Source organism: Callorhinus ursinus, unplaced genomic scaffold, assembly GCF_003265705.2.
Source record: "Callorhinus ursinus isolate GAN/ISIS: 27379988/994484 unplaced genomic scaffold, GSC_fseal_2.0 scaffold5, whole genome shotgun sequence".
Taxonomy (NCBI): domain Eukaryota; kingdom Metazoa; phylum Chordata; class Mammalia; order Carnivora; family Otariidae; genus Callorhinus; species Callorhinus ursinus.
In genome coordinates this window covers 40,838,003-40,848,823 of record NW_027397067.1, presented here as the reverse complement: position 1 = coordinate 40,848,823, position 10,821 = coordinate 40,838,003, and positions in this window count along the sequence as shown.

Sequence of the window (10,821 nt, the reverse complement as noted above, 5' to 3'; positions counted from 1 at the left end):
CCAAAGAACTTACTGAAAAACAGAGAGTACAGATGGCTTGGGTTTTAGTTCCGCTCTGACTCAGATCTTGTGACCGTGCGAAAGTCACTTCACTTCTCCCGTCCTCAGTTACTTCAATCATAAAATGAGAGAACTGATACAGGTTCTCGGATCTGTATGGATATTTATAAAATAAGTGATGCTGCTTGTGTGTAATTAGGCTGTTAATGTGTCTAGACCATTGCTTACCTTTTCCACTCACCATTATGAAGGGGATACTTACGTGGGGGAGCGGAATAGGAATGTGGGGAGGGGGTGAGGGGACAGGTAGTGCCGGAGACGGAGCGCTGTGTGGTGCGGACAGTGGTGTGCCAGGAGCCAAGGGGTGTTATTAGCACAACTCTCTGCACCCGTGGTCCAAAAAGTTAAAGCAGAAAAAGAGAGATTTGGACCAAGTGAGCAGTTCCCAATCTGTGTGCTCACATCAGCTAGCAATAGTGAAAAAACAATGTTTGGGAATTGATAAATCATATTTAGTAAGGATGTTAAAAATTTAGCATGATGCATTACCTTCTTTTTATAAACAAAATGACATTCAAATATGTAAAATACAGGGAGCATATATTACCCAAAAAGGAGACAATTCTTTAAATTCAACAAACACACCTTTTGGGAGACTCCTCCCATTGTCCTTATTTTTCTGATTTTTTTCTTGGCTTGGTAAAAAGTATCTTGCATGGTCACAGGCCCTGCGGCTGGCATTTAGAAACCAGTGAGTGTAGTTTCTGAGAGAGACCTATTATGTGAGTGCTCTCCTAGGCTTATTTAAAATCCCGAGAGTCTAATGTGTAGTGGTGCTAGTAATGCAGGGACTGGGGGGGAGGAACAGCTCCTTGCTCGTTGCCTTCTTGGGACACCAGCCGAGCTGCTCTGTTGTGTATGGAGGGAATGCGTGCATGAGCGCATGTGCCTTTGCAAACAGTGGGGAGCACTGAGATGGAACCTTTGCAACCCTGCTGGGATTATCATCTTTAGATCTAGTTTTACAATTAGAAGGGTATGAATATCATAAATAAACTGAATGTGATTTACCTTGCTTTTTTTATTTCATTTCCTGGAGTTTTATGACTTGAGTTTTGTGAAAATCTTCATTATCAGTCGGCGGGTAGCCCACCCATCTAAGATTATTTGTGGAGTGTCTGAGAAATAATTTTTCCCCAAGGAAGTCCAGCATTGACATATACTGATTTAATTGTTAAACAATTCTGCTTATTTTTCCATAGGCTTTTGGCCGCATTGTAGCCTTCTGGTGTTCTGAGGGCAATCCCTAGCATTGTAGTAGTCTTGTCTGTGTGGATCAGTCTACACTTGAGTGGGAGAGCCTGCTTTCAGGGGACTCAGTCTCCCCTTTGTGTTTGGGGGGACGATCACAACCAGAGCGTCATCTCCTGGAGGCAGACATAAGCGCAGCCTTCTTTCTGGCCTGTCGTGATTCTCTAATCGTGAACGACCAGTGTCTATGTAGAATGTGAGCTTCCTACTACGAGAAGCCATGATTTCTTGTTGTAAAGTTGTAGTATGTATAGTGGCCTAATAATCAACATCCCTTGAGAAGAAACTAGAAAGCACCTTGGATTATTTTTGTTAGCACATGCGTGTCCTCTGAGCTTTGGCCTTGTTCTGTTCAGTCCATTTGGCAGGCAAGGGGCCAAAGTTAGTCTTGGCCCAAAGGCACACCACAGTGGGAGGAGGGTTAGGGAGGGGTGTAGCTCCCCTTGTTTAAAGTCACACAAGGACCTTAAAAGACATCCCTCTGATGTCTATACCAGGTTACTCTTTCCCTCTATGAGGGATGTTAAGTTCATTAAGTGGAAATTTTGTTGTACTCAACTCCAACTGAATGTTGTGTGTAATTGAATTTACTGTCTATATTTTTTTCTTTTGGTGAAGAGAGGGCTCCTTAAAGATGGGAAAGCAAAAAGAAAGGGGCCCGTGATACCCTGAAAAACGATGTGAGTTGGTTCAGCTTGCTTCCTGAACTCCGTCTCTTAGCCCACGACTCTGTTCTGAGTCCTTGTTTTTGGACTTACCTTTCCTCAACCCCATTCATATCGCCATCTTCCCCATCTTAACCAGGATTGGTGCAAGTCTCAACTCTGCTATTTGAGCTTCTCCAGGATTCCTCTTCTCCACATGTATTTATTGAGCTCCAGCAACGCCTCAAGCATGGTGATAGGGCCTGGGTATAAGAAAAAGATCTAAACCCCATCTTTGATGAGCATGGATTCTTGTGCAGGAGAGGGATGGATGGTGTAGGAGGAAGTTCTGGAGTCTGGGAAGGCTTTGCAAAGGAGGCGAAGCCCATCATGAGGGAGTGGACTTCATCGGACAAAAGGGATTTCCAAGGAGAAGGAACTGTGTGAAGAGGGATGAAGGGGCACCAACTTGAGAAGTGGCATCAATTCAGAAGTTAGCTCAGGGTGACTTGAGGACGGGTGTTGGTAAGAGTGGCTGCACGGAGGCTTGACAGGTGGGGAAGAGGCAGTGGCTCGAGCCAGGCCCCCTCCCTGTGGTTCGCACCTTCCCAGCAGAGAGCCTGAGCACTGAGCGCACCTGCCTTGTGCCCTCTTGTTCCTTTTCCCAGAGGGGCCCCAACTCACATTTTCCCCTCACTCGGAGTGTGCCATTTCCCCAGATCTTCCTGTCTCTTAAGGCACAGGGCTCAGGCCACGTGCTCTAAAGAGCCTTCTTGACTTCTGGGGCCTTCTGTGCAATGCCTTCTGTTTCTAAACTTCTTTTTTGTGGTAGAATTTACATGATATGAAATCGACCATTTTAACCATTTCTAAGTGTACAGTTCTGTGGCATTAAGTACCTTCACGTTATTGGGCACCGTCACCACCATCCATCTGCAAAACGTTTTCATCTTCCCAAACTGAAACTCTGTGCCCTTAAATACCAGTGCCCCCCCCAACACTTTCCCATTTCCTCCAGCCCTGACAACCACCATTCTGTCTTCTGTCTGTGACCGATTACTTTAGGAACTGGAATCTTTCACTTAGCATAATACCTTCAAGTTTCATTCATGATGTAACATGTATCAGAATTTCCTTCCTTTCTAAGGCTAAATAATATCCTATTGTATGTATAAACCACCCTTCATTTATCCATTCATTCCTAGATGGACACTTGGGTTGTTTCCGCCTCTTGGCTGCTGTGAACATCGGTGTACCAAGATCAGCTTGAGTCCCTGAATTCACTTCTTTGGGGGTGTTCCTTTACTTTGATTATTTATTTATTTGTTTGTTTGTTTGTTTTAAGTAGGAGGAGGGAGGGGCAGAGGGAGAGGGAGAGAGAGAATCTCAAGCAGGCTCCATGCCCAGTGCGGAGGCCGACGTGGGGCTCAGTCTCCCAACCCGGAGATCATGACCTGAGCTGAAATCAAGAGTCGACGCTTAACTGACTGAGCCACCCAGGCGCCCCGGTGTTCCTCTACTTTTAAAAGGTTATTTTAGTCTGTGTTACACAATTTGGTATGAAATCATTATTGTCTCCTTGATCGGCGATATTATTTTATCATACTTTGGAACACCTCCTAAGGGTATGGAATAGGTGCTTCGTGTGTAACAGCATCCTCAGCCCCCGACATTTCCTGGGTGCTTACCTTTGTACTAAGCAGCCCTCTGCCTGCTTTACATGCAGTCACACATTTCATCCTCAGAATAACCTCCTGAGAAGAACACTTACTATCCCAGTTTTGCAGGAGAGGAAATGGAGGCACTGAGTAGCTCTATATATTAGAAGGGCAGATAGCAGATAGGAGGTATCTATTACGAACTCTCAAGCAACTCAGACCAGCAGATTGTCTCATCTTCATTTATTCAGAAGAGAAAAGTATTGTGCTGAGCAATTAATTGGCATTCTTAATTGCATACACTTACGAAGCAACAGAGTTCAAATACCTTGTTTACTTGACTCCAATTCCCATGTTCTTTCCACTGCAATGTTATTTTATTTTTCTTTTCTATTCCATTCTGTAATATCTTATCCTATCATTTTATTTTTAATCAGATTGCACATTCTTGAGAGGCAAAAACATCCTTCTGATTCTTTTCCCAGTACATAGTCAGTGATCACTACATAGTTGATTTCTCATTGTTAGGTTAATAAGCAGATAAATGTATAGGATTCAAGGAAAGGACACAATAGTTTTGCGTAGAGACTTGAGGAATTTGAGGACAAGAGAATGGGAAGAAATCATTTAAAACAATACTTTCATAAAGAAATTAGTGCTCAATAACCATTGTTTTTCTTCTGTATTTCTGTAATCTATAAGTATGTCAGAATACATGGAATGCAATGTTACATATGCTGCATCCCATGGGGGAAAAAAACCCATTGATTATTCACAAGAGTTACACTACTCTCGTGAATTATTAAAATTTGCTAATGAGATGAGAAGCAGCCCCAAACTCCCATCAGACTGCTCTTTCTGCTCCTGCCATGGAGGGGCCTTTTCTGGAAGAGGGGAGAGCTTGGGGGGAGCCAGGCTGGGGGCGGGGGGGCTGGCTGACAGGGAGAGTCAGTGTGAGGATGGATGGCCCCGGTGGGAGGACGGCACGCGTGAATTGAGAAGTAGGATCCATCCATTATATAAAAATAAACAATAAGCAACTTTAGAATCGCGATGCTGTATTTCCTTCTGGGATTCCAATGACTACACAAACCACTTGAGCTTCATTTTTATGGTTTATGAAGCTCAAGGGAATTATATGCTCGTAATTTATAGTTGCTGGTTCCACGTAGTGTTTATGGCTCCGTATGCTGTGTATGATGGTATCCTGTGCATGCCTGTACATGGGATTTAATTAATGACCTAGAGATTATCCTTGGCCTGACTTATTGATGTCTGTGTGTTGGAAAATGTGTGCTTCCGCGCTGAAAAAAGAGCGGTTCAGGGCCAAGAACGGTAGCCTTGGAGTTCGGAGTGAAATTTTATGCCGCTTGCAGATTCAGTCTTTGGAATTCTGCATGTATTGTGCACCTTTCCAGCTCATCCTCTGAGCTTTTGCAATAAGTAAAGCAATTAAAATTAAATTAGATTCTGAGTCCCTCTGAATCAATTTCTTTCCTATATGCTTTGGAGAGTGCGAAGGACCTAAAAGTTACAGTTGACATTTTGGGGTTATTCTTTCTTTGAGAAGCAGTGAGTCTTCTCCATTTCCTGGAGTTGGGAGGGAGTTGTGCAGTGGACCCATGCAAGCATGTCTTTTGGGGTTCCACATGTGAAGAGCAGAGGGAAAGTCAGGAATGCAGGTTGCAATTTTACTAACTTTTTTCTTTAGAGTAGGTCTTGCTAAAACTAGATTTTAGAGTGTTAAAGTGACTTAATTAGATTGACAACCTCAGTGGTTTTCAAACTTGTAAAAATCCATAGATCTCTTTTCTAAAGAAGGGGATGTGTAGAATCTGACAGATGAAACAGGTGCAAGAGTGGCTGCCCTAGTCCCTCTGCGTAGTTGAGAAGCGGTGTGGCCCAGTGGTTAATGTATGAGCTGCGGTGATAGACTGCCTGGGCTCAGGTCCCAAGTTTTCCCACTAACTGAGATGGGCAAGTTACCTAGCCTCCTTGTACCTCAGTTTCTCCACCTATAAAATGGGGATGATACGAATAAAAGCTGTCTCATGGAGTTGTTGTGAGGATTAAAGAAGGGAGTTGCTATGAGTTAAGTGCTCATTACCGTACTTGCATGTGATACCGCCTATCAGCTGCTGCTCGTATTATTGAACCTACCCAACAGCTCAGTGAAGCAGTTTGAACACCTTTGAGTTATTCAGATATTTACTGTATACCTACCATGTGCCAGGCACAGGTCTAAAAGCTGGGGAGATGGTGGTGAAAAAAACAAAGTCTGCTTTTCTGGCTCTTAGATTCTGTTGTTCTAGCCCATGGGTTGGCAAGTGTTTTCTGTAAGAGGCCAGACAGTGTTTTGGGCTCTGCAGCCCATCCTGTCTCTGTCATCACTGCTTAACCTTGCCATTGTAGCACCAAATAGATATAGATATAGATAGGGACTCCTGGGTGGCTCATCTGGTTAAGTGTCTGCCTTCGGGTCAGGTCATGATCCCAGGGTACTGGGATCCAGCCCCGCCTCGGGCTCCTTGCTCAGCAGGAAGCCTGCTTCTCCCTCTGCCTGCCGCTCTCCCTGCTTGTGCTCTCTCTCTCTCTCTCTCTCTCCCACAAATAAATAAAATCTTAAAAAAAAGATATAGATATAGATAATATGTAAATGAATGGGCATGGTTGTGTTCTAATAAAACTTTATTTACAAAAACAGGAAGTGGGCCGTATTTGGTGTGAGGGCAGAGGTTTGCTTCCCCCTGTTCTAACCTAACCTCTTCTTTTATAAACTAGACAGTTGAGGGCCAGGTCACATAATAGTGGCAAAATCAAAACCAGAACATTGTTTCAGACATCCTATGCGATACTTTTTCCTTCTCCCTGTGCTTTCTGGCATACTGGCTTTGTGAGGACCCATTCTTTTCCCTTCCTGTCTTTTATCAGACTGCACAGTAAGTTGGGTAACAGTGGGGTGACTGAGAGTCTCACCAGTAGATCCCGTGATTTGTTTGCTTTTGTATCTGTCTTCAGAATGGTATATTCGCTCATTCAACAAATATTTATCAGGTGCCTACTACGTATTAGGCACTGTTCTAAGACACAGTGGCTGCTGGTTAGCAAAGCAGACGAAGATCCTTGCTCTCTTGGAGCTTACCTTCTAGAGGGGAGGAGAGAGGAAATAACACACAAAATAAATGAATTGTCAGATGATCAGGAGGATTGAAGGTATAGGAACAGGTTGTGGGGGTTCCGTAGGGTGGTCAAAGCAGGCCTCACCAAGAAGGGCAAATTTGAGCAAAGCCTTGAAGGGGACGAGAACATTGGCCCAGCAAAACCAGAGCAGAAGCCTTTTGGGCAGAGGGAACTGCTGGAGCAGAGACGGGGGGCCATGTCAAAAGTGTTGAAAGGATGGTAAGTCGGCCGCTGTGGCTGGAGAGGAGTGTATGGGGGGCGGGTAACAGGAGACAAGGTGGGGATGGCTGGGGGTGCTTGTATGCGACGGACAGCCATTGCAGCATTCTGAACAGAGGCATGCATTGCTCCAAAAGAACAGGCTCGCTCCCATCAGCTCTTGGGGAGGGGAGATAGAAGCAGAGGCCGTTGCCTTGATCCAGACAAGAGGTGATATTGACTCAGGCCACAGTAAGGGTGATGGATCGAGGAAGTGAGAGGAGGTCAGATCCTGAATACGTATTTTGAAGGTAGCATCAATAGGCAGTTGTGACAGATTGAAGGTGGCCTGTGAAGAATGAGAGAGTTAGGGATGACTCCCCCCCCCCACCTTATAGTATTTATAGGATTCCTGGGCCAATCACACAGCACAAGAACTTTCTTTTGTAGATGAGAGAACTGAGGTACAAAGAGGAGTGACTTTCCAGGTCCCAGCAACGAGCAAGTGGTGGCCCTCCATCGGGGGGGCACAGCTCTATCCCTCTTTTCTCTTCTCCATCATTTATCTTCTTGGGTTAATCTTCCTGCTTCCCTGACCAAGAGCTAGGTGCCCCTCTACTCTTTGTGATGTATCCTGTTTTTACCTACCCCGCCATGAGACTTTTCTCTCTGCTTTCGAATGGCCTGCTTACTGCCTCTGTCTCTACTTGGCTCTTTGAGGGCTCCTAGCATAGTGTTTCACACCTAGGAGGTACTTTATTAATGCTGTATGAAGATAAAACATTTTTCAAATGGTCTTGTCCTAATTGACAGCCATTCCAAAATCTTGTTCCTTTATAGTTTTTTTTCTTTCATTGACTTTCTCTTACGTGTTTTCTTTATTTTTTTCCTTATGGAACCTCTATTTGGATTTGCTTTATGTTTTCTATTTTAAAGAGTTTCCCTAGAGCTTGTCACTTTGAAGGGAAAAGTCCTTTGATTTTCATTTTAAATTACATCCGTTAAACAGTAACACATCAGGTAGTAAGGCATTTGATATTTTAAATCTCTCTTTTTACTTTCTTTGGTTCCTCAACAGGTCTCTCGGGAGGCATACAAGTTCAGAGTGTCTTGAAATCCTGCCAGTAATGTGGTACAGTTGTAGCGGTGTGTATAATACTTGAAGGGGTGAAGTGCAGCTGGATAATGCAGCGATTACCCATGCCCAGAGTGTAATGCATCTGCCTCAACTCGGTCCTCTCTTCTGCCATTATTCTTAGTCGAGCATGTGCTATAAAAACCACCCCAACAATGTCGGCAGCCATGCCCTGACTAAATCTTCTGCTGATGTAGGTGCATCTGCTGGAAGCATCTTCCAGAACTGTTAGTTGCTGAAATTGTAAATTCATATAACCCTTTGCTTTTAACCAAATTATCGCTCTAAGTCCTGCAAGATACCAACAAGGAAAAGAAAAAGAAGATCAGGTTAGTGTATATAATGGGTAAAATATCGATTAAATACTGAAAACTGAAAGATATTTTTATTCTTTTGTGTATTTTTTTGAGGGATATGTGAGTCTTCTCTTTGTTGTCTCAATAAGGACTGTGAATAAGCAATAGATTATTGGTTCCATATTTTTGGTTTTATGACCCATGTTTATAGTCCCAGTCTTTTGAATTCAATGATAAAATGGCAGCTAAAATTTATAGCCTGGCATCATGCTAAGTATTCTACATGCATTCTTTAATTCCTATAGCAACCCAACACCATCCATCTGAGGTAGATGCTATTATTATTATTATTACTCCCATTTTACAGATGAGGAATTAAGTCGAGTAACTGGCCCCAGGACAGGATCTGTAGAGCCCGGGACTTACTTGTTATCACAAATGGTATTTGCATATCTATAGGCTCTGTGATATTGTGCTGGCTTATGTTCATTTTTTCCTTACAAATATTTTAAATTATGATCATTTGGAGAATATAGACTATATCTCAATAAGCTCTAGGGTTAATTTGTGTTTCATTTGGTATATGATATTTTATGAAAATTCCCAACACTTATATAGCATTGTAGCATTTACAAAATGCTTTTACAAATAATTTCTCCCTTAACTTCAGTGCTCTGTGGACACTCACCCTATTTTCCTAGTGTCAAAGACACACGGATAATTTTAAATGTGAAGAAAGTCTTCCGTGTACTTCCTGTCCCCTCTTAACTTCCCCCATCCCTCACCTCTCCCCACCTCTATTGCTTTACAATATTCAAAGCAATTTCGTATCTATTACTCCACTTAACCTTCAAGCCAGTCATCTGAGGTAGACGTTATTCTTCCCATTATGCTGTTGAAGAAGTTGAGCACGAGAAAAGTGATTTGACTGGAGATGAGGAGAAGGGAAGTCGGAGAGATTCGAAGTGTGGGCAAGACTCGACCCAGCATCGCTGGCTTTGGAGATGAGGGAGGTCACAGCCGGGGAATACGGGCAGCCTTGAGATGCTGAGGCAAGGAAACAGGGACCTTCATCCTATAAACCTGTGGACCTGAATTCTGCCAACAACCGGAATGAGCCTGGAAATGTGTTCTCTCCTTGCGCCTCCAGAAAGGAATGCAGCCCTGCCAGCACCTTCATCCTGCCATGTGCAACACTTAGCAAAGAACCTGCTGAGCCCTGCTATGCCTGGACTCCTGGCTCATGGAAATCATGAGGTAATACATTTGTTGTTTTCAGCTGCTGAATCTGGGGTAATCTATGGCAGTGGCAATAGAATACAAATTCAGTCACAAAAGTTGTTTAGTGGTGACTCAGGTGATTCCCAGTCCCATACTGTTTCCACTGGTTGCCCAGGACAGCACTCAGAACTGTGGTCTTTGAGGGTGGGAGGTCCATCAGCCCCAGGCGTGCACAAGAGGATCCATTTAAGTAAAGAGAGAAAACTCAGCTTTGAATCTTCTAGTTTTGCAAAGGTTTTATAGTATAATTAGTGTATTAGTATGGCAGAATAGTTACTGTTCGCATACAGTGTGTTGCTTGCCCAGTTGTTTTTTACTGACAGGGTTGCATGATCAAAAAGATTGTGTGATAGTTTGCCTGTCATGTTGAACAGTGACCTAGTGGACAGCAGAAGGTAGAGTCCATCCGCTCTAGTGGAAAGCTCACTAGTGTGTTTGGAGTTGGAACCATCAATTTTATTTTCATCTATGAAGGTAATTAGCCCAGTGACTTTGGCTAATCCACTTAACCTCTGCCTTACATTTCCTCATGGAATCTGAGTTAGGCATCCTGGATGCTCCTTGAGCTTTCTTTGAGAATATGGAGATGCTGCATTGACATCCAAATCATCTCCGAACTCTCATCTCTTGAACCATGTCTTTGTTCTGATTGAGAGAAGAAGAGAGAAACAGACTACCCCCCCAAAAGAGCCCCCCAAAACAAAAAAAAACCCCAAACCTCCAAAAAACAAGCAAACAAAAAAACCAGGTTTTACAGAGATGGCTGGGTGTTTGGACTAATGGATCATGATGTTTTACTGAATTGATTTAATATAGTGAGCTACTTCTGAGCAGGTATTTTTCTGATTCATTTTTAAAAGTCTTCCGAACCTCTAATCTGGTACTTTGCACCAGATTAATAATAGGATCTTGTGGAATGAATGGATAGACTTAAAATGGTAAAATGAAAGCATTAAGGTTAAAAAGAAGTGTTAAGGTTAAAAAGAAGCATTAACAACATCAATTACAGTGATATCTCTTATTTAAGAGATAAATAACTCTTCCGGGTAAGTGACTACTTTCATTAGACCACAGGATCTCAAGGGGACTGGCAGTATGATTGATTGTTTCTAGGGGTA